This window comes from Pinus tabuliformis, chromosome J (assembly GCF_031772625.1).
Source record: "Pinus tabuliformis cultivar Carrire ecotype Pingquan chromosome J, CPIR1, whole genome shotgun sequence".
NCBI lineage: Eukaryota > Viridiplantae > Streptophyta > Pinopsida > Pinales > Pinaceae > Pinus > Pinus tabuliformis.
The window spans coordinates 1,374,562,160-1,374,586,103 of NC_142295.1; positions in this window are offsets into that span (position 1 = coordinate 1,374,562,160).

The following is a 23,944-nucleotide window of genomic DNA, read 5'->3' on the forward strand; positions in this document are numbered from 1 at the left end:
ATGGTTATAATATTTGGGAATATCTATTGACCGACATTCAACACGTTACAACGGCATCTCCTCCATCGGCGGTCACACAAACATAGAAATATATTGTTTCCTCCGATTCTATGCAACTTTAATCGAGATCTCCCACGAGAATTCTGGAATCAATACGCTCCAACGCATGAACTGGCGGAGGATTTCAATTCACTGAACCTTTAATTACCGCAACTAACACTCCACATCAAACTCCGATGCCGCGATTCCGGGGATTTACGTTTACAAATTTTCGGTGCTCTGATCCGATCCGATCTAATAGGAGATCACACATCAAAAACTAACTCCCTCACGAAGAAAATCTCTTCGTTTTTTTATTACATTGTCTACTAACTAATCGATACACAATCTTCTAATTTAAAATTCTAACAAATAAAACTCCTAACTAGTAGCGCTCACTTACACCTGTTGTAACAATCTTATCAATAAGGTAGACACACCTATTACAATAATAACTAATTATTTATGAAATCGACCTCTTTAGCAACTGGACTTTAAACACACAGCAATGAATTTCACCCTGTCAGGCCACAACATGTGGACAATTTTCCACATTGCTGGCCAGGTCCGATGCTCCTGCATCAGACTCCCGGAGAAGAAAAGATTGGTTCTTTAAACTTTCAGGATTTATGCCGTATTTCTGCAATTCAGTTGTTGTCAACCAACTGGAATCTTCCATTGGCTGCTCTTTCCACTTGACAAGATACTGAAAATATGTTTGTCCTCGAGTTTTCTTGGATATCCTTTGATCTAAAATAGCTTCAACTTCTTTCTTGAATGTTTTTGGTACCTGTTCTTCCCAATCCACAGTTTGAACTTCATCACCTGTAGCTTCAGTCTGCAACTCTATTTCTGCCTCTCTGAATGGATACAAGTCTGCAATATTAAAAATTGGGGATATTTCGATCCCTTCCGGCAATTCAATCTCATATGCATTGGCTGAAAATTTCCTTTTGATTTTACAGGGTCCTATCTTCTTCAGTTTCAGCTTATTGTAAGTTTTTGTAGGAAATCTTTCTTTCCTCAAATATGCCATGACCAAATCTCCTACCTGAAACTCTTTTTCTCTTATTTTCAGATCTGCTCTCTGCTTGTATCTCTTGCTGCTTACCTGTAGTTTACCTTTAACCTCTTCCTCTAGTTTCTGCATTTGTTCAACAAAATCTTCAGCACTTGAACTTCTAGCTTCTTGTTTCCCCAAGTCTCTTAGCTCATATACTCCTCTCGGATGCATTCCAAAGACAATCTGAAATGGACTCATTCCAGTGCTTCGGTTTGGTGTGTCATTGTAAGCAAATTCAGCTTGAGCTAATGCTAGATCCCACTGTTTGGGATTCTGATGTACCAAACTTCTTAATATATTCCCCAAACTTCTGTTTACAACTTTAGTTTGACCATCCATTTGAGGATGGTAAGCTGAACTAAAACTGAGTTTAGTTCCCAGTTTCTTCCAAAGTGTCCTCCAGAAATGCCCTACAAATTTAGTATCTCGATCTGATACAATGCTCACAGGTAAACCATGCAATCTTACAATCTCTGAAAAGAATAAATTTGCTATATGTGTGGCATCATTAGTCTTCTTACAAGCAATAAAATGGGCCATTTTAGAAAATCTGTCTACAACAACATAAATAGAATCATTTCCTCTCTGAGTTTTTGGTAAACCCAGAACAAAGTCCATACTCACTGCATCCCATGGTCGATCTGGTATGGGCAATGGCTGATATAGACCGGTATTCTGACTCCTTCCTTTGGCGTACTGACATACCCTGCATTTCTCAACAAACTTTTTAATATCAGTTTGCATTTTTGGCCAATAATAAAAAGCATTCACCTGAGCGAAAGTTTTGTCTTGTCCAAAATGACCAGACAATCCTCCACTATGCTTCTCTTTAATGATGTTCTCCCTCATGGAACTTTTAGGAATGCATAATTTGTTGCTTTTAAATAACAGACCTCCTTGAACAAGGTAATCCATCCATTGACTTCTGTTATTGCTAACCGGATTCTGCACTGTTGTGTAGATGTCTTTAAAATCCTCATCATCCTTGTACATTTCTATCATTTCATCAAAACCTACAACACCCACTTTAAATTCTTGCAAAAGAAAACTTACCCTACTTAATGCATCCGCCACTTTATTAGACTTACCACTTTTATGCTTTATTACAAAAGTGAAACTTTGCAGAAATTCCACCCACTTGGCGTGCTTCGGATTTAGCTTTGGCTGATTATTAGTAAACTGCAAAGCGTGGTTGTCTGAATATAAGATGAACTCTTTTGGCAACAAGTAATGCCTCCACTTTTTCAATGCATGCACAATAGTGTAAAATTCTTTATCATAAGAAGAATATTTTTTCTTTGCATCATTTAACTTTTCCCTGAAATATGCTATCGACCTTTTCTCTTGGCTTAGCACTGCACCAACTGCCTCTCCACTTGCATCAGTTTCGACTTGAAAGACTTTGTTGAAATCTGGCAATGCTAGAATAGGCTTTTCTATTATCTTCCTTTTCAACAAATTAAAATTCCTGTCAGTTGTTTCTGTCCATATAAATGACTGATTGACCTACTTGATTGTCTCAAGGATTGGTGCACAAACTTGACTAAATCCCTTTATAAATTTTCGGTAAAAACTAGCAAGTCCATGGAAACTTCTTACCTCGAATACACTCCTGGGAGTAGGCCAGTTTCTGATTGCTTGTACCTTCTTCGGATCCATTTTCAAACCGTCTCTGGAAATCTCAAATCCCAAATGTACCAGCTCCTCTTTCATGAAACTACATTTCTTCAAATTGATTAGTAGTTTCTCTTTCTGCAGAGTTTTCAAAACTAACTTCAAGTGTTCCAAATGCTCCTCTTTACTTTTGCTGAAAACTAGAATATCATCAAGGTAAACAACAACAAATTTACCTGTGTATTCTTTTAGAACCTCATTCATTAGTCTCATGAATGTGCTGGGCGCATTAGTGAGCCCAAAAGGCATCACTAACCACTCATACAGTCCACTGTTGGTTTTGAAAGCTTTTCCACTCATCGCCTTCCCGGATTCTGATCTGATGATACCCACTTTTCAGATCTATCTTAGTAAAGTACCTGGATCCACTTAAACAATCCATTAAATCATCCATCCTGGGCAAAGGAAATCTATACCTGACTGTTATCTTGTTGATAGCTCTGGAATCGGTGCACATGCACCATTCTCCTCCCTTTTTCGGACTAAGCACCATTGGCATAGCACACGGACTCAGACTTTCTCGAATCAGCCCCTTGTCCATTAACTCTTGAACCTGTCTTGCAACTTCTGCGTTTTCCTGAGGAGTTAATCTATATGCAGCTTTATTAGGTAGACTTGCTCCTGGTATTAAATCGATATGGTGACTTATACTTCTAATCGGTGGTAATTCATTCGGCAATTCATCCACAATGATATCCATGTAACTATTTAACACAGATTGAATTTCTTCAGGTAAATCATTTAAATTTGTGGAGGTTAAGATTACCTTTGGCCTTCCCACGATAGCGAAATGCATCTCTTCGCTTTTATCCACCTCTTGTAGAAATTCTTTGCCACTGATCAGCATAATATTATTTTCAGGTAGCTCTTTATCAGCATCATTCTTCACTGGCAGCAACGTATGCTTAACTCCATCCTTTTCTATGGTGTATGTATTTCTTCTTCCATCATGAATCGCCTTTCGGTCAAATTTCCATGGTCTCCCCAATAACAGGTGACATACATCCATGGGCATTATGTCACATAAAATCACATCTCTGTATGTGCCAATCTGCATTTCCACATTACATTGTTCTGTCACGATGACTTGATGACCCTTCTGGAGCCAAGATACTTTGTAAGGTGCAGGATGCGCTTTCCTTGTTAACCCAAGCTTTTCCACCATCTCTGTAGACACAAGATTGTCAGTACTCCCGCTATCAATTATAACCTTACAACACTTACCCTTTGATTTGCATGTAGTCCTGAACAAGTTCTTTCTTTGCACAGGTTCTCCAATCTCTTTTTCTGATCTCAACAAAGTTCTTCTGAGCAGCAATGATTCACCTTCTTCCGGTGGTTCTTCCTTCTCTACAAGTCGAGGTGGTTCCGGCTCCGCCTCAGCCACATTTGCACCCCTCTGGCTTGCTGATTTGTTATGAGGACAGTCCCGCGACATATGTCCCCATTCTCCACAAGTATAACACCTAACATCTCTTCCTCGTCCTCTTCCTCTAGGCGTGAATCTCCCTCTACTAGATTCACCCATCTGTGGTGATCTGCTGCTTGGACTTCCTGCTTCAAACTGATGTTGTGTTCCTCTGGATCTGGCTGATCCTCTACCTCTTGCTGGGCTCTTTCCTCTGTTTCTTTGACTCTGTTTCCACAATATTTTCTCCTCTGCTTTCAAACTTGCTTGATAGGCATCCTCAACAGTTTTCAAACTTAACAGGCTAATCTCATCTTGGATCTCATACCTTAGCCCATTAACATATCTGGCTACTTTCTCCAAATCATCTTCTACATGCCCTGTTCTGATGCTTAACCTGTAAAATTCTTCAGTATATTCTTTAACAGACATTCCTTTCTACTTCAGATTTTGCATTTGCTTAAAAAGATTCAAATGATAGTCTTTAGGCAAAAACTTGGCTTTCAGTTTGCTTACCATTTTATCCCACTGCTTGATCTTAGATTTCCCCTTTCTCGTTCTTGATGTCTGTAACTCGTCCCACCAGATGGCTGCATGGCCCTTCAGTCTAGTGACTGCAAACTTCACCCTCTTATTCTCCTCAACCTCTTCATAATCGAAATACTGATCTATGGATCTGATCCAATCCATGAGCTCCTCTGCATTCAAACTCCCTTCATACATAGGAATTTCTATCTTGGGTTTGCTTCCAACTTTTGCCAGCATCTTGAGGACTTTGGCAGTTTCGTTTTCTTCTCCTACTTCCACCTCTTCATCAGATTCTTCTGAAGAACTCTCAGTTCTCTCATTAGGTGCTCTTCTCTGGGATGTTTCCATTGTCTCCATTCGTTCACGCAGTCTCCGCACTTCTTCTATCAGGACTGCATTTGGTTCTGGTCTTCCTCGACCAATTCCTCGCCTTGGCGGCATCTTGGCTGCAAACACCTGTATCTTTTGGCTCTGATACCAAAATAATGTACCTGTAGCTCTTAGCGCACTCCTATAGTATTATGAGCAATAGCTTTCAGGAAATACAAACAAAAATTCCTTGTTGACTTCTAAAACGCTGGAATGTCGAAATAGAAATCCTGTTTCACATTAACACAGGATCTGAATCTCTTTTCTGTGGAAATTCTGCCTAACGCAGGAGATCTGCGTTTTCATTTCAATGGCTTAGAATGTGATATACAGAATTCTGACCTGCCCTAACATCAACGCATGTGCCGGTTTGGATCGCCCCTCTAACAGGTACAAACCACTGTTTTTTTTAACAGGAACAAACATATTTGCAACATATCTACGTTGCATTCCCCTGTCATTAACAGAGAACACTAAACCTTATTAGATTGATGCAATCCCAATGCGATATATCCGCATTTAACAATTAACATGGTTATAATATTTGTGAATATCTATTGACCGACATTCAACACGTTACAACGGCATCTCCTCCATCGGCAGTCACACAAACATAGAAAATATATTATTTCCTCCGATTCTATGCAACTTTAATCGAGATCTCCACGAGAATTCTGGAATCAATACGCTCCAACGCATGAACTGGTGGAGGATTTCCATTCACTGAACCTTTAATTACCGCAACTAACACTCCACATCAAACTCCGATGCCGCGATTCTGAGGATTTCGTTACAAATTTTCGGTGCTCTGATCCAATCCGATCTAATAGGAGATCACACATTAAAAACTAACTCCCTCACAAAGAAAATCTCTTCGTCTTTTTATTACATTGTCTACTAACTAATCGATACACAATCTTCTAATTTAAAATTCTAACAAATAAAACTCCTAACTAGTAGCGCTCACTTACACCTGTTGTAACAATCTTATCAATAAGGTAGACACACCTATTACAATAATAACTAATTATTTATGAAATCGACCTCTTTAGCAACTGGACTCTAAACACACAGCAATGAATTTCACCCTGTCAGGCCACAACATGTGGACAATTTTCCACATTGCTGGCCAGGTCTGATGCTCCTGCGTCATTTTTTGATGTATTTTTCATAATTTACAGTTCTCCGTTGCAAATAGTAGCTTGATCGAACTTTCGTCTTTTGATTTGAAAGTGTAGCAAGTGTCGTTTTCAGTTAAAAAAAAGAGTGTCACAAAGCATTCCTCTTTTAGATAGTCGATTACACTTTTGCCATTGTATTTGATTTGAATTAGTAGTATTTCAAGTGTCGAAAGCAATTTTAAATTTGAAATCGTAAAGTGTCATCTTAGGCTTTACTTTCGTTTTCTGAAAAGAAAATTGTTAGTACTATCGCTTTGAAAGAAAATAGTTAAGATCTATACTTAGTTTTCTATTTGTCATTCTCACATTAAGGAAACTAAAAAACAATACATGCATGTGCATTTGCATTAAGACTGCAAGCTGAAGTTGATTTAGGAAAATTGCATCTAGTGTGTGCTCTCTACTCTATGTTAAAAGAATTTCATTTCTCTTTCCATAGTAGCTAGGATTTCCATTGCAAAAAGAAAGTAAACGACTATTTATCATCTTAGATTGCATATTTAGGAATTGTATATCTACATCATGTGGTGAACCTTAAAGGAAAACTTCTTAAGAAAGATCAACTATAAAATAAACTTCAATAAACATAAAAACGCTTTGGAACCTAACGCACAACATTTAGAAGTCTAGGCTAAAGACATATTCTGGCGTCATAAAGCTTGGTAACTATCACTTTCATCTTAGGTTGGGTGATTCCTCCTCCTTGAGATGACAAGTGCCAGTACAGACTTGTGCTCCCATGTACCGTCGAGTATATATTGGGAGACCACAATAGGCTACATCCTTTATCCTTAGGAAGCCGTGTTCGCCACTCTATCGATCGCAATGCACTGAACACAGCATTCGAGAAGATTGACTGCCATACCGTAAAAAATATTCTATAGTTTTGCGATTAGTTTGGTAATCCCTCTTTCTAGATTTCCAGAGTAGTCACTTTCGTTCTTTTTCAAACTCCCTAAAGGAAAAGGTCCGTCTGAGCTCTTGTCACTTCAGGCTCATTAAAAGTTGAAGGCAACTAGAGTCATCTTTAGCTTTTTCTCAACTCTTAAAAATTGAAAAAGTGAGTTGTGTCAAAGCATCATAAAATTTATTTTAATCTGAATAACGTCACTGTTCCCTCATTGGTCTTTTACTTGAGAAATGGAGTCTACCAATCAAGGATTTCCCCTTGGGGGAAATCGTAGTCCTTTCTCCTCTTGGGGGGATGTTGGTGCTCCACACATGGCTACATTACCCCTTCCAGGACTCATGATTGGCCTGCCAGTATGGCTTTTCTTGACCTCTGTCGTTCAAAACACCACAATGTCTCAGCAATCAAATCAACGACCAAATGATACTGAAGTTGCTCCCCTACCTTCTGTCATCACTCAAATTTTCCTTGAAGTTGTTGGGAAGAGGAAAGGGGTCCGAGGTAACCACAAACCAACTTTTAGATATAGAATCTAGCCAATCTGTATCCAAAGAGGGCTCTCTCCTTAAGTTTTAGCTTTGTTTTGAAAGATATTAGGCTAGTTATGGAGTTTAGGGGTTTTGATTGATTTTGGGTGGTGAAATTCAATAGCAAAGGTAGAACTGAGTAGTTTTATGCCATTGGGCTAATGGAGTCAAAGAAGATGGCTTAACTAGATTTGGTTTCTTAACAAGGGATGGTTTCACAGAGCAAGATGGTCAAACAGGGAACAAATAAAGACTTGAAATAGATGGAATGGACTCAAAATGGGTGAAGGGTAGTTAAGAATCCTTAAACCTATTTGAAAGAGGGAACTTGAATGATTGCTAATAAAGAGTAGTTAAGTATTCTTTACTAAATAACCAAAGTGAATAATCTAGAGAACACGAGCAATTAATATTTCATTGTTTATGCTAGTTTAGAAGAAAACACTAAGAATAATAACAATTAAAAACAGATTGCAATCAAGCACTTTCCGAATTACTCTTTTTCATTTATCATTCAGATATGAAACATAGATGATATAAGAAATAAGGAAAACTTTAAAATATAAGGTATAGAGAACTTAGTGATTCGGTGTCTGACTCAAGAAATCTGTGAAAAGTCCTTTGCATCAATTCTTTATCCAGCAATCCATACAAAAGTTGGTCCAATAACACTTTATTCCAAAATAATTAGCATTACAACAATGTCTAAGAATCCGCCCTCAATACTCCAATTAAGGGAGTATTTATACAAAAAATTTACAAAAAATATCTCATAATAGAGTGAGATATATTCTAGGATGACTATGAATAAGTTACAAGAAAATATAGACAAATGGTCTCGAAGATAGGAGAAAAGGTAAACTGATGTTGTGTTGTTCCTATTCTTGTGAGTGTGCTGGAGGCAGGCCCTATGATTTGGCTTGCTGTTGTCTTCTTTAGTAACTCTGTGTTGGCTTCCCTGTTTTCACTGATACTCTTTACCTGTTTTGATACAGTTCGACCTGTTTGATCTCTGTTCATCTTCTTTACCATCACTTACTGTAGTAAATAACCAAAATTCACATTTTACCAAGGATAATATTACAAAATTCCTAATATGTCTTCCCACCATTTTGCTTCTGGCAATCTGTTTTTCTGAAGTTTTCTCAGGGTCTCATAAGTTTTTGTGTACCTGAAAAAGGTAGGTTGAATTGGGAACAAGTGCTTCATCTCCTGCTCGACATAAAACAAGTTCTCCAGACTGTCATAGAGAACTCTGCCTGTAGGCAATGTTTTGTTCCTGATGCTCTTATTGATGAACCTGCTTGGTTGCCTGCATACTTATTCAATTTCTCCACATAGTCTTTATGATTCATTAGTTTATCATGAATAACTAAAGGACTTGGAAACCCTTTATTCTGTAAAATATCAAATCTCTTCATGAAGGCATTAATTTCTTCCTGCATGTCATGGCATCTTCTTTCTAAGTTTTGCATCAGATTTCTTTCAGTAAAAGCCCTTTTGATTTCCTGAATTGTCCCTGTTCTATCTTGAATGCCCAGCTCTTCAAGCTGGTACTTATTCCTGGTATTCAAAAACTGTATGAGCCTGTTGGCTTCCTCAGGCATATTTCCTAATTCTGCCCTTGTCTTTTGAATTTCTTCTTGAGCTAGTTTCACTAAATCAATTTGCTCAAAAATTATTTGAATTGATGGCCAAGCATCATTTTTTGATTGAGTGATGTTGGCCTAAAGAATTTTCTTGATTTATGACAGAGGCTTGTCAAAAGTAAGATCTTTTTCCAATGATTTCACTTTGTTTTGTAACACTTTAATCTCTCTTGTCTTTTCTGTAGCATTTATTTTTGAGAGATCATACCTTTACTCTAAGTTGGCATACTTCTCTTTTACCTTATTTAGCTTTGAAACTTGTAGTTTTAGGTCCTCCATTGATTTTATTAGCTCCTCTATGCTTAAATTAGCAATGCTGCCTTGTGCTACTCCTGTTGTCCCTGTTGTTGTTGTACCTATAACCACCTCTGATGTAATTGCTGGAATATTCAGTGCCAATGCTGCTCCAAGAGTTGATGGGACTGCAGTTGGGACTACTGGTATCACATTGGGAGGCTGAGAGGTCGACTCTCTCTGCTTGTCCTTCAATGCTTTTTCAAGTTCTTTCTTAGTCTCATTCAGTTGTTCATTAAGTTTTAAGAGAAAATCCATCAACTCTTCTTCAGATTTTTGCTTTATAATCAGCAGTCTGTGGATGCCTAGAAGGTGGCAGCTTTAGTTGTTTCCTTAGGGCAGCAATATCTTCATCTTTCTTTTTGATCAATGCTTCTGTAGCCTTTACATCTTTGGGATCACGACCCAATCCAATAATTGTTTCTTCCAAATACTTTATTCTGTTATCTTTGGCCTGAGAGAAGGCCTTCTCCAAGTGTAGTTGAGCAGTAGTGTTATCCAAAGAATTTTGCAACATTTGGGCCATCATTGCCTTACCAGTCAAGGTTGAATAAATCATTTCTCCAGTTTTTTTATGCAACTCAATCTGATCCAAAGGATGAATATCCTTTGCCATGACTTCAAAATTTGTTCTAAGATAATCTGCTGCTGATTTAGGTTGCTGCACCTTTGGCTTGAAATAGCTCATTATCATCTTGCCTTCTTTGATGTCATAGGCTGACATCAATCTCTATTGATTTGTGGGAGCCATCTTCAAATATTGGTTATAAACCTGAATCCTCAATGGATCATTCCTGGCCTTTATTTCTGTAAATTTTTTCTTGATATCTGAGGCATCTGTCCCTAGTGGCCTGAAGGAAGATATCTTTTCACTTTGTTGTCTTTCTAGATCCTGTCTCTCTGAGCTAGTGGATGTTCCTCCTACTGGAAAATTTTGCTGGCTCTCTACTCTTTCTCCCTCTGACTATCTGTAGTTTCTTTAACAAATTCCTCCTCTGAAAGGGGATTTAGTCTTTGTCTTTTTGTTCCAGGCTATCCTGAAGGTTCACTGGCAGGGGTAGTTGTTTCCCTATCTCTCTTCTTGTTTCTTTCCTCATTTAGAGGGGTTTGTAGAACTGGAGGCTCTCCCATATTGATCTGAGTGGGAGGAGTATGTATTTGAGCCTGTTATTTGGAATTTTCAAGCTGCTTAGACATTGTAGACTGTTATATGGTTTGAAAGCTGGTCTCTAATTCCTTGCCCTTTAATGTTCTTGTGGTTGGTGTGCTTATTTCCTATGAAGGTTGCTGAGAAGTTCCAGTAATGGAGGCACAAATTCCTGATCTTTGAGATAACTCAAATGGTACCTGTCCAAAAGAATCCACGTCAAGAGTTTTATCAAGATCTCTCATAACATTCTCAATATTGACCTGTTCACTATCATGTTCTACTAGGGACCCTTCCCTCCATTCATACATATTTGCAAATTGTTCAATCTATGGAATCCTATGGTGAATGTATGGTGATAACCTGTTTTTCATTCTCCTATCAGAGATGAAACTATTATGGTCATATGGCCTCCAACCAAAACTTTTGTGCAATTTAAGATGATCTTCTAGAATTATCTCTACTTCTCTCCATGCTTCCCTATCATTGGATACAAAAGGGCCTAACTAATTTTTTATTCTGAGTTGAGCTTTCTTTTTGGATTTGCAAAAATGAACCATGTTTGTATGTATCATTTGTCTGAAATACTCCAATGCAAACAGTCTCATTGGAACGTATTTGGGTAACTTGAAAGGGCAGAGCTCACATCCATATATCTGAATCTCTGTATGGTTCTTGTATAGGTACCAATCACCTATTCTGTATTGCTTAGAGAGTTGTAGGATTCTCTTGATGTCACCACTGATTGTAGGAGGGGAAACCCCTGTCAATAAAGTGGTTGCAGGATGAAAAAATTAGTCAATGAACTCATTGTATGAGTAAGGAGATTCATAGGATGCATGGAAGATGGGACTCCAAAAGGTAACAGAACTTGGATTGCCTTTATTGTCAAGTTTCCTCATAGGGAAAGGGAAGTTCTCTGACTGATAATAAAACATAAGATGATCAATGAAAGTGGTGTATTTAAAGACTCCTTCATTGTCTAGTCTTAGGAATTGGTCATGAATTTTATTGGCAATATAGGAGGCATAATCATACTTAATAGCAGGGGGCTGTCCTGGAGTAAAAATTGACAACAACAATAGGGTTACATCATCAACATACTAACTGGATTTGAATTCCATGATTAAGGATATCATATCAACAATGAGTCTTCCTATGTCTGTGAAGAAATTTTGTAGATAGGGAGGTGGGCCTTTAGGCTAATGTTTAGGCTCCATGAAAATTTGACAGATGCGAGTCAGTTCTAACTGAGACAATTGGGTAGAATTCTCAAGTAAATATCCTATAGAAAGAGATGTGAGAGCTTGTTCAGGGGAAAATTGCAACATTTCATTAATGGATGCAGCTATTATGGGGAAAAGAACTGTTTTTGACTTGGGGACATAACAAATCTGAGGTTGGGGTCATAGTTTTCCTGGAATTGATGAATCAGATCAGGGAAAATATGGACTATGGGGAGAAAATACTTAGGAAGGTTGGATTCCCACAGTCCCAGGATATCTGAGCCATTTAGGTATTGGTCTCTGACTTGGCAAAAGACTTTCAGGTGGTTTATGTCAATGGATAAGTCCCTTATCTGAAAGTCTTTATCTGCAAGAGGCAAATAGTCTACGTCTTTATGAGGGGCATTCATGGGTGCAACAGGTAGAGCCACATGGGTTTCCATTTCTGGTTCTTGTGGATTCAGAAAGGAATTTGGGCTTTTGGTGAAAAATGGGAAAATTAACTGATCCAGGAACTTATATTGGCAAAATAAAGACTGAATTTGCAATGAATTTTTCCTTTCTGTGTGGACTTTATACTATAAAACCAAACTTGCAGGCTTTCGGTGGAAATTGGATAAATACCTATATTTGGGGAATGAATAGTGTAAATACAGGTGATGACGGTGGCTAACAGGTTTCGGGCTGTGTCGGCTGCAATTTTGCTTAGCAAGGTGGTGGTTGGAAAGATTTTACAGTTGACTTGGATTTTGTTTGCATGGGAGCATGGGTTGCAGTACAAAATAATGAAAACGTCACTTTGTTGGTTTTATTTAACAAAGTCAAAGGTGGTGGGAGTTTTATTATTCGAGCAGGTGACGTAAGCGGGAAAGGATGTTTTGTCACATGCGGAGGGCGGTAAGTGGTATGGTATTGCACTGCTTTTGGAAATGGGCGAGTTTTGGCTGGGAGCCAGCTATTCCACAGACTTTGCGACACGTGGCGGGGTACTGTGTAGAAACCACTTTGCGATCGTGCACTAACGCGCGGTCACAAAGTGACGCTTGATATTTTTAATGGCTGTTAGATGATGGAGGTGTGATCGGATGACTGATGGGAGGCACGATACAACAGGGTTTAACATGAGCGGGCCTGACCCAATTAAAAATTATTTAATCATATCGGGAGTGATATGATTGGTTGGGAAGGGTTCTTAATTAACCGTGAGGGTTAATTAATCCCATTTTGTGCAGTGGGGGAATTAGGCTGTTAATGAATTATGGATTAATTCATTAATCCTATTTTAAACACTGATTATGGTTGTATTCAACCGGGGGCGGGGTATATAACAATTTAGGGATTTTAATATATAGTTAAATAATACAGGAAAGGGTGAAATAGTGCGAGATTTATATAATACATAAGTTAATAGTTAATATGACACAAAATATAAAAGTGCTAAGAAAAACATTAGGATTGTGTATTTAACTTAGACTTTAGTGGAAAAGGGGTTTTTATGTGATATTATATATTTTTCCTAAGTAAAATAGGATTTTACTTAGGAAAAGACTTATGAGAGTCAATGAATGATGATTTTAAGTACTTAGGCTTTTAAATTAGTGGGCCGAGGATCCGGTACCTCCAAAAGTCAAAGAAATGCTTTGATCCCATCTAATTTTCAAATGCCTTAGTAATTAGGGGGAATTAGTGAAATTTTTAGGGAAAAATGAGAAGGGGAGTTAATTATTTAACCTTGTCTTGCTTGAAATGCATCAAGTGTAATGTCTACCTTGCAACTTGTGATGAAAGTGAAAGTTAACACATTTAGAGTCATTATCCATCACATGTAATTATGCAACATCATCTACCTACCCTATCTACTTTAACCTAACATTTTTTCTTCTTTATTAGGGTGCACTTGGACTAACAAACCCTTATCACACTTTCTTTTCTTTTACATGCAGATATCTATCTAAGTCTAACCTTATTACATCAAAGGGCTCAAATTAAACTGTTTAGCACCTTTTATTCACTCTACCTATCTACTTATATGCCAAGTTCAAATAGTTTGGTCAGATTTTATTCTCTATCTCTATGTAGGAATTTACAGGGTAAGTTCCTCAGACAGAACAGCAAAGGACACCGCTCACAAACAGCTCGCAAATCAATACACCAATACTTTTGACGTGGTTAAAACCCTCAAAGAGGGAAATAGTCCACGACCTGAGCCAACGTGACCACTTCAGGCAATTTATTAATAAAAGAATGAAAATTTACATATGTTTCTCTCATAGACGGATTACCCTACAAATGACCCTCCATGCTCTTTAAATAGAGATCATGGACCAATCGGGTGTTAAGCCACGGATCAAGTGTCGGTAATACCGAGGAGAGAATGAACCGTCGGATCACTACATACCGTGACCGTCGGATTGTGAGTTACAAAATGTACATAGTAAAGAAACACATTTTACCTAACTCTATACCTAACTCTATACTAGAACAAGTTGTACTTAACTATTTCCTATGTGTTGGAATATCCTAACATCCCCCCTTAAGAACAACTTGGGATAGGATTGAAAAAATATGACACAATAGGAGAAGGAAGGAGGCACTGGAGCCTATCCCCCCTTAGTGACAACTTCCTGAACTCCAACCATAAATAGAAGTTTAGTGAACTTCGCCTCTGTGAGAGCCATTGTAAAGATGTCTGAAACTTGATCATATGTTGAACAATATTGCACTTCAAGAACATGGTCATGAATGAGCTTTCTGATGAAGTGCATGTGCAGTTCAATGTGTTTGTTGCGCTGATGTTGGACTGGATCTTTGCATAGTTGAATGGAACTTTGATTATCACACCAAAGTGTAGTCGGATGCTGCTGCTGAAAGCCAAACTCTGACAGGATCTGACCAAGCCACAAGGCTTCCTTACTAGCTTCTGCGACACCACGATACTCTGCTTCTGCTCAAGAAAGAGAAATGGCACCTTGTTTCTTGCAAGCCCATGTAATAGGTCCTGAACCAAGAGTGAACACATAACCTCGAACATAAAAAAGTATTCTTTTAGCTGCTTTCCAATGACTTTCACGTGGGTTTTTCATAAACCGAGCAACAAGGCCAACAACAAAGGAAAGGTCAGGATGAGTATGGGTTAGATACAAAAGTTTTCCTACAAGTTGATGGTATAAGGTAGCATCAACTTCAGGAGAAGTACAAGTGACTGAAAGTTTGACTCCAGACTGAAAGGGAGAAGGGGCTAGCTTACAGTCTTCCATGTGAAAATGGCGTAGAATATGACAGGCATACTTGGACTGAGAAAGGGAAATACCTTCCTTGGATTGAAAGACTTGAAGACCGAGAAAATAATGTAAATGTCCTAAGTCTGTCATTTCAAACTTCCTTTTAAGGCTACACTTCACATGGTTTATAAGGTTGGGATCACTACCAGTCAGGATAAGATCATCAACATAAAGAACAAGAATGATAAGAGACTTGCCCACTTTCTTGGTGTAGACAGTATTGTCAGAATGACACCTAGAGAAGCAAGATTCTAAAAGAAAGTTATCCATTTTGGCATACCAAGCTCGAGGAGCTTTCTTGAGACCATAAAGGGATTTCTTAAGCCGACATACAAGGTTGGAGTCTGTTTTTATAAAGCCAATAGGTTGTTCCATATAGATTTCTTCATGCAAGTCCCCATGCAAGAAGGCGGATTTAACATCCATCTGATGGACTTCCCATTTGAAAGAGGCAGCAAGGGAAAGAACAAGGCGGATAGAGTTCATTTTGGCAACAGGGAGAAGGTTTCAATATAGTCAATGCCTTCAACTTGTGAAAAACCCTTAGCAACAAGACGAGTTTTATGTTTATCAACTTTCCCATCTAGTCCATACTTGGTTCTGTAAACCCATTTGCATCTAACAAGTTTTCGTCACATTGGTAGAGGAACAAGATCCCACGTATCATTTGCCAATAATTAATGATATTCTTCATTCATAGTTGCTTCCCAATCTGGATGGCCTGAAGCTTCTGCAAAGGTGTCAGGATCATAATTCACTGAAGCTTGAGCCAGTAAAGAAGAGGCTCTCTCGAACTGAGAACGTGTACGTTTCCGATCTGTAGGATCACCGGCAAGATCACCTGCTGCATCTCGAGTAGCACGGACCCATTTTGGAAGCTGAGGAGCTAAAGGAGGATCCTGAGAAGGTGGGGGAGGATTTTCATCCTCGCTTTCATCATCTGAAGAAGAAATATTTTCAAAAGTAGAAGAGATAGGGAGAGGTGGCACATCCGCCGAACTAGGCTCGCAAGCCGATATATTTTCAGCAAACTTTACATCTCTTCTAATGATAACATTTTTGGACTTAAGTGGAATAAGTCAATATCCTTTGACATCTTCAGAATATCCAACAAAAATACATTTTTCACTCTTAGGTTCTAAAGCTTTATGTTTCTCATCTGGAATATGGGCCCATGCTTCACTTCCAAAAACATGAAAGTGACTTACATCTGGTTTGATTGAGCTCCATGCTTCTTCTGGAGTGATATTCTTTAAAACCTTAGTAGGAGTGTGATTTATTATGTAATTTGCACAATTAATTGCTTCTACCCAATAATTAAGACTAAGTCCTTTAGATTGAAGCATACAATTAGCCATTTCCTTTAATGTGCGATTCTTCCTTTCAGCTACACCATTTTGTTGTGGAGTATATGGAACAATATGTTGCATTTGAATTCCATTCTCAGTGCAAAAGTTGATGAATGTGTTTTTAACATATTCTCTGCCATTATCAGATCTTAGCTTAAGAATTTGATGTCCAGATTGTTTTTCAACAAAAGCCTTAAAGGCCAAGAACATGTTAAATACTTCACTCTTGAGTTTTAAGAAGTATACCCAAGTGCGTCTGGAGAAATCATCAATGAAAGTTAAGAAATACTTGTAGCCAGAGAATGAAGCAACTAGAAGTGGACCACATAAATCACTATGCACGAGCTGTAAAGGGGCTGAGGCATGCCAAGAGGCACGTTTTTCAAAACTGTACCGATGATGTTTTCCGAGTACACATCCGGAACAAACACCATCTCTGCAAGATACCATTGGAATACCTGTCACCATATTTTCTTTACATAGATTCTAAAGAGAGTGATAGTTTAAGTGACCAAATCGCTCATGCCAAAGTTTGCTCACTTCATCATTATGAGCAACAAATACTGAGGGAAGATTTGATGACCCAAATTTGTGAAACTTATACAACCTTGTAGAATCATCAGCAATGCCAGTAGCTAAAATCTGTCTATGATCTCTTAGGTCCTTAATTACAACATCGTGAGGTGAAAATTCAACGATTTTACCTTCACCTGAATGGGTTATCTGATATACAGATAGAAGGTTGTAGGATAAGGTTCGAACACATAATACATCATTAAACTGACCATTGTCTAGATGAACAGTTCCAGTCCCTACAACACTAAGAGATCTATCATCACCAACATATATATTTTTGGTGTTACAATCATTTAAAGAAGAAAACATGGCTTTGTTTTTGGCCATGTGATAAGAAGCTCCAGAATCAATGAGCCACTCATGAGAATGAGAAGAAGAAGATACAATTAGTGCATAGCCAGACCGAGATGCTTGACAACCACATGCAGAAAGTGCCATTCCTGAAGATGAAGTTGAAGTTGAATATTGCTCCAAATGGATGTTATGCTTCTTCATTGTTGCTTCCAAGGCTTCCATCTTCTTAAAGCATTTGGATTCTAAGCGGCCATCTCGATTACAAAAGTTGCAATCTCTATGAGTCTTCTTCCCTTTGTTTTTATTTGTCTTATCATTTTGTTGAAATGATTTTTCATTTTGAGGCTGAAATTGTTTAGGACCCTTGTTTGGTTTCAGACCATTCTTTTTAGGATATGACTTCTTAGAATTATTTGAATTTGGTTGCTATTGGGCAGCTAACACTTTCTTAGAAGAGTTTCCAAGATGAAGAAGACCAAGGTGTAAGAGTTTTTCTTTTTCTCTTATTAAAGAATCACAAAAGGAATCAAAGGAAGGGGACTTGTAGGTTTGTCCTTGAGAAATGAATGCTTCTCTTGTAGAATGGAAGGTGGAAACAAACACAGAATAGGCTGGTCCCAACTTAGTAAGAATGGAGTAGATAAGGCTAGTATCTTCTTTCTTAACCTTAACACCTTCCAAGAGAAGTCTAAGGGTCTTAAACTTGGACAAAAAATCTTCAATGCAAGAAAAATTATTGGGGTCCAATGTAAGCAATTCATTTTCAAGTTGATGGGCTTTAAGTTCATTTTTAATTCCAAAGACTTTAGTAATCTATTTTATTGATTCATAAGGAGTATCAAGTTCTGCACTATGGAATCTAAGATCTGGAGAAATAGACATCCCTATCAACCCACGTTCCTGGTCTTGCCTATTTTCCCATTTAGCTGCCTTGTCTTCATCTTTCGGTTTGGTCTCTTGGCCCGTGGCTCTTCTGTAAAGGCCTTTACTTCTAAGTAAATCCACAATGTAGGACCACCATTGGAAGTAGTTGGTGTTGTCAAGAATAACTTGGCATGGACTTTCCATTTAAAAAAAAAAAAACTGAAGCTATAGATGTTGAAACTAAGTGTTTCAATGAAAAGATCTCAAAAATTTAGGCTGTTTAAAAAAAAAATGGTTCTAAAAACGGCTTCCGGATGAAGAAGTTATGGCCTTTTGAAGAAAATTTGATGAAGTCACCGACGAAGTGCTGGAATGTGTGGAAATGAAAAATCCGCCCCCACAAAATGGAGACTTGAACCCAAGACCTCTACTCTCATAAATTAGCTTTGCACCAAGTGAGTTATACAAAAAGTTAGAGAGAGAGAGAGAGAGAGAGAGAGAGAGAGAGAGAGAGAGAGGGAGGGAGGGAGGGAGGGAGAGGGAGAGGGAAAGAGAGAGAGAGAGGGGGGGGGGGGGGGGGTTGATGCTTTGGGTTGCGTGCTTGCTTTGAGAAAGCTATTTTTCCCTACAAAACAAAAAACACAAAACCCAACATGGACATACAAAAAATGAAGTCACCAACGAAGTGCGAGAATGTGTGGAAATGAAAAATCTGCCCCCACAAAATGGAGACTTGAACCCAAGGCCTCTACTCTCATAAATTAGCTTTGCACCAAGTGAGCTATACAAAAAGTTTGAGAGAGAGAGAGAGAGAGAGAGAGAGAGAGAGAGAGAGAGGGAGGGAGGGAGCGGGAGGGAGAGGGAGAGGGAAAGAGAGAGAGAGAGAGGGGGGGGGGGGTTGATGCTTTGGGTTGCGTGCTTGCTTTGAGAAAGCTCTTTTTCCCTACAAAACAAAAAACACAAAACCCAACATGGACATACAAAAAAAACAAACCTTGCGGCTCGAAGTTAGCTTTAGCCGGAAACTAAATATTTTAAAAAACGAACCTTGCGGCTCGAAGTTAGCTTTAGCCGGAAACTAAATATTTTCCTCAATGTTTCTGATTTTCCGAGATCACACTAAGGCGCAGCGGAAAAGAGCGTACACATGAGAAAAATCCTTCCTTTCTGTTTTTGATTTGCGCAGATCGCACAGAGTCGCAGGGCAAAGAGCATACGCAGAAATGAAAGGTATAGATCCGGTAATAAAAAAAAGCTAAATAAACTGAAACCAAAATAAACAGAGAGAAAATGAATGTAAACTGCAAATAAACACTGTATACCTCCAGATCTTAAAAATGACGCAGCTAGGGCTACCAGAAACCTTTCGTGTGAAACGAAAGGGGTTCCTCACTGGAACAGATGCTCCCAACACAACAGAGCAGTCCTCTCGGCCCGAAAGCAGTCAAAAATAGTAGATCTAGGAAACGGTTGTCGGATGCAGTTCTACCGGCTTCAAATTTGGATCACCAATGGACGCGGCCCTCAAATAACTCTGATACCATGTAGGAATTTACAGGGTAAGTTCCTCAAACAGAACACCAAAGGACACCGCTCAAAAACAGATCGCAGATCAATACACCAGTACTTTGACATGGTTAAAACCCTCAAAGAGGGAAACAATCCACGGCCTGAGCCAACACGGCCACTTTAGGCAATTTATTAATAAAAGAATAAAAATTTACATATGCTTCTCTCATAGACAGATTACCCTACAAATGACCCTCCATGCTCTTTAAATAGAGATCATGGACCAATCGGGTGTTAAGCCACAGATCAAGTGTCAGTAATACCGAGGAGAGAATGAACCGTCGGATCACTACATATCGTGACCGTCGGATTGTGAGTTACAAATTGTACATAGTAAATAAACACACTTTACCTAACTCTATACTAGACCAAGTTTTACTTAACTATTTCCTATGTGTCGAAATATCCTAACACTCTAAAGCATAAAATGCAAAGATGAACTTGCCAAGCTTAAGCTGTTTGACTGTTCATCAATTGTGGCATAAGTTAACAACTTGCACACAATTTGTTTATTACATAAGAGTAAAAAGTAGTGGCATTTAGACTTGCACACTTTCCTTGCTCTTTCTTTTGGTGGGGTTCATTTTCTTTCATTTTTTTGACCATTTTATTTTTTTCACCCTTTGATTTTTCTTTTAGGGTATACCCTCTTTAAATTTTTTAAATTTTTTTGATTTTTTGACAATATGGAAAAACTTTGCAACAAGTAAAGTTATGAACATATTCATAGCTCATCAAGTCAATCATGAAATATGACACCTATTGGTATAGGAGCATAACACCTTATACTTCATTTGTATCTCCCTCTCCTTCTTCCTCTTCGCTTGGTGAAGCTAGTAATGCTAAAAACCAAGTAAATGAGAAGAAGAAGAAAGGGAAGGAGAAGAAGAAGAAGAATCCAACAGAAAAACGAGGCAACCATGCATCATCTGGCGAAAATCTGCACACTGCACCTTCCAAACCTAAATATCCATGTGTCATTTGTAAGGGAGACCATTATCATCGAGATTGTCCCTACATCCCACGGATCCTGAGGGATTGGTCTCCCCGCTTGCACAATCTGGTGTGTTCAACCTCTGACAATCATGTTGAGAGCACACCATCAACTAGTGAAAATGAAGCCAACGGAAAGAAAGGAAGATCTAAATTTCCTTGTAGACTATGTGAAGGCGATCATGTCCTCCACTGTTGTCCTTTCCTAGATGAAGCTAAAAGAGTCTTCGATAACTGTCCTGCATCACTGCATCGACTTCTTTCTGGATACAAGAAACTCTTGCTAAGTCCATCGCTAGTTGAAAATCTGACTGACACACCGTTGTTGTTGGTCAAAGCACCTATCACTGAAGATAGACCCTCTGATTCCACACTGGACCAAAGTCAACAGGTCGAGATGGTAGTCGACCCAATCTTGTCTTCAGAGGGTCCACCTTTAGATGATACTATCACCAAAGAGAATGAGAACGACACCGTTCAAATTCTCTTCATAAACATAGACTCCGATGAACATGGGGGAAATCTACCCATTCCTTTACCGCAGGAAGGAAGTTCGTCAAAGGTTTATCCGGTCATTTATTCGGTCACACCTCCAAGCAATCTAGTCGTTTCCTTCAATTGGAATCTACTAGGCAGACCCCGCTTACCATCTAATGTACCATTCTGAATCATAGTACAAGCTTACAGAATGATCATGGTTGGTACTATTATAGATGAAGGGGCTTCTGTCCTTTCCTCAACTGCTTGGAAAACGCTTGGTTTGCCATCGCTTCTGCCTGAGATTCGAAATCTGACAAGCTTCAACAAAGGAACCAGTTGACCGTTAGGGATCCTTCCAAATTTTCCTATAACTTTGAGAAGGAAAACCATTCATCTAAACATGATGGTAGTCCAAGGACCTCTAGATTACAATCTACTCCTTGGGCGTGACTACATTTATAGCATGGGAGGTATCGTTTCCTCACTTTTCCAAGTGATGTGTTTTCCACATGAAGGCAGAGTGGTCCACCTAGTTGACCAACTTTCATTCCCTGGTTCAAACACATATATTAGTCAAATTCTATCCTTAACTAGTATTTTTGCACAAGGAATGTCTCATCAATCTCCAGTCTGTCCACCTGATGAGCGAGAGTGATTCGGTGATTGTGACTGAAACCTAGGAGGCATGCGCCCTGGTCTTCTTTGGCAGGAAAACCCTAGATATAAGGTAGGTTTCTGCATAGGAATATGACTAGTCTAATACCCCTGTCCATTTAGGAAAATGGATTTGGATTGGAAAAGGATTCCCCCATCAAAGGTTATGTGATTGGGACTGACAACAATTACCTTTGTCCATTTCGATGGACATCCCCATGGAAGTGTTTTGTCTACAATGTGGATGGAACAATCTCGCTAATGCGAGAACTTCCATATGGTGACCTGGAAACTCTACGTTATACCTAGGGGCATGCAAATCTTTTTCCATGCAAGAGAAAAGCAACCATTTATTTTCTTAGTTTGTAGACTCTTAACCCTTTAAACTCGTAGGTTGGTCGTTCCTAGCTTGCATAATGAAAGGCTCTCGAAGCAAAGTTGCACATGGGGCATGCTCCTTAAAAAATGAACCTACTCATGATACATCCTTATTATACGACTGGCACGAGCAGTTTTACACGAAGTTCAAGCTCCTTAAAAAATAAACCTAGCAATGAGCAAATGTTCCCCCAGAATTTAAGCTCATTAAAAAACGAACCCCACCTACAGTAAATAATCTTTGCAATCGCATAATTATCAGCTTTTGAACCTTGGTCGTGTTCTTACCATCACCTCCACTCTTTTTGAGCCAATCATACACTTCCATTTGATTTTTTACCCTTTTGAGGAACAGCTGCGATGAGTGATTCTATTAGCCACCTTCTTTACATTGCGTTGATTGAAAAGTTCCAAACCTTTCTTGGAACTAGTTGCTATCCAAAAACATCACTCGTTCCTCAAAAAATGAGTCTCCTTTAAGCTCTTTTCATCTGACTCATAAAATATGAAAAGATTGCCGAGAAATTGGCCTCTCTAGCTTGTTAAAGTGATCGGAAGTGCCATCCCTCCTCTAGATTTTAATCTTTTTGGACCTAAGGGGTTATTACACAAAAATATTGACTGCTTATCGTGTTTGGCTCATTAAAACTATCAAAAAAGTCATCCCTTTCGTATTATTTTATACTTTTTCGGACTTAAGGGATTACATTACAAAAAAGAACCACTAGAGTTTCCTTTCTGTCCCTTTTAGACTCTCTAAAATTGAAAAGGACCGAGTTATCTTTGTTGTTAAACTTGTTAAACAATAGCGACAAACTTGTTCATGCAGACAAGAGCGAGTTTCACTGTCGTTAGGCTCGTTAAAACATAGCGACAGGTTTGCTCGAAGGAAAAATTATAGAACAAACATATGTTATCCTCCTCAAGCTTGACAAAAATAAAGAGGTACTGGTCAGCAATGACTGGGGAAAAAGGGGGAAGGAAACTTGAATAGCTTCATTGGTAGCAGGTCTCTCTTGGACATGACACTTTCACTCCATCACCATGATTGAGTCGAGTTGGGTTATTCCGTTCACCAGTCATATCACCATTGGTCCGCTGTACCATCCACCTTGGGGTTAACACTACCAATCCATTTCAGTGTCACCAGTATGTTCAAGAGAAGTCGCTCAGAGAATTCACTAACCTAGCTAATGCCTCATCCGTTGCAATACCTTCACTCTCCATTTTTCATGACCGCCACCCTAAACCTTGTATCATCAGATCATTTTCACCTCCACAAAATCATTTTCTCCGTTTCGTGTCGTAGATGTGGGATTCATTAAGGCCCTCCTACGACGGGTCACTTCTTGTCAACATCAGCTCATTATCCAAGAAGTTGACTTAGGAACAACCCTTTCATTGCTTTGAAGCTTGCGTGCCTCAATGGAAAGTTTCTCACTTCCGGCAACAAGTTTACATCAATGGCATTCGACCGAAAGATTTTACGTG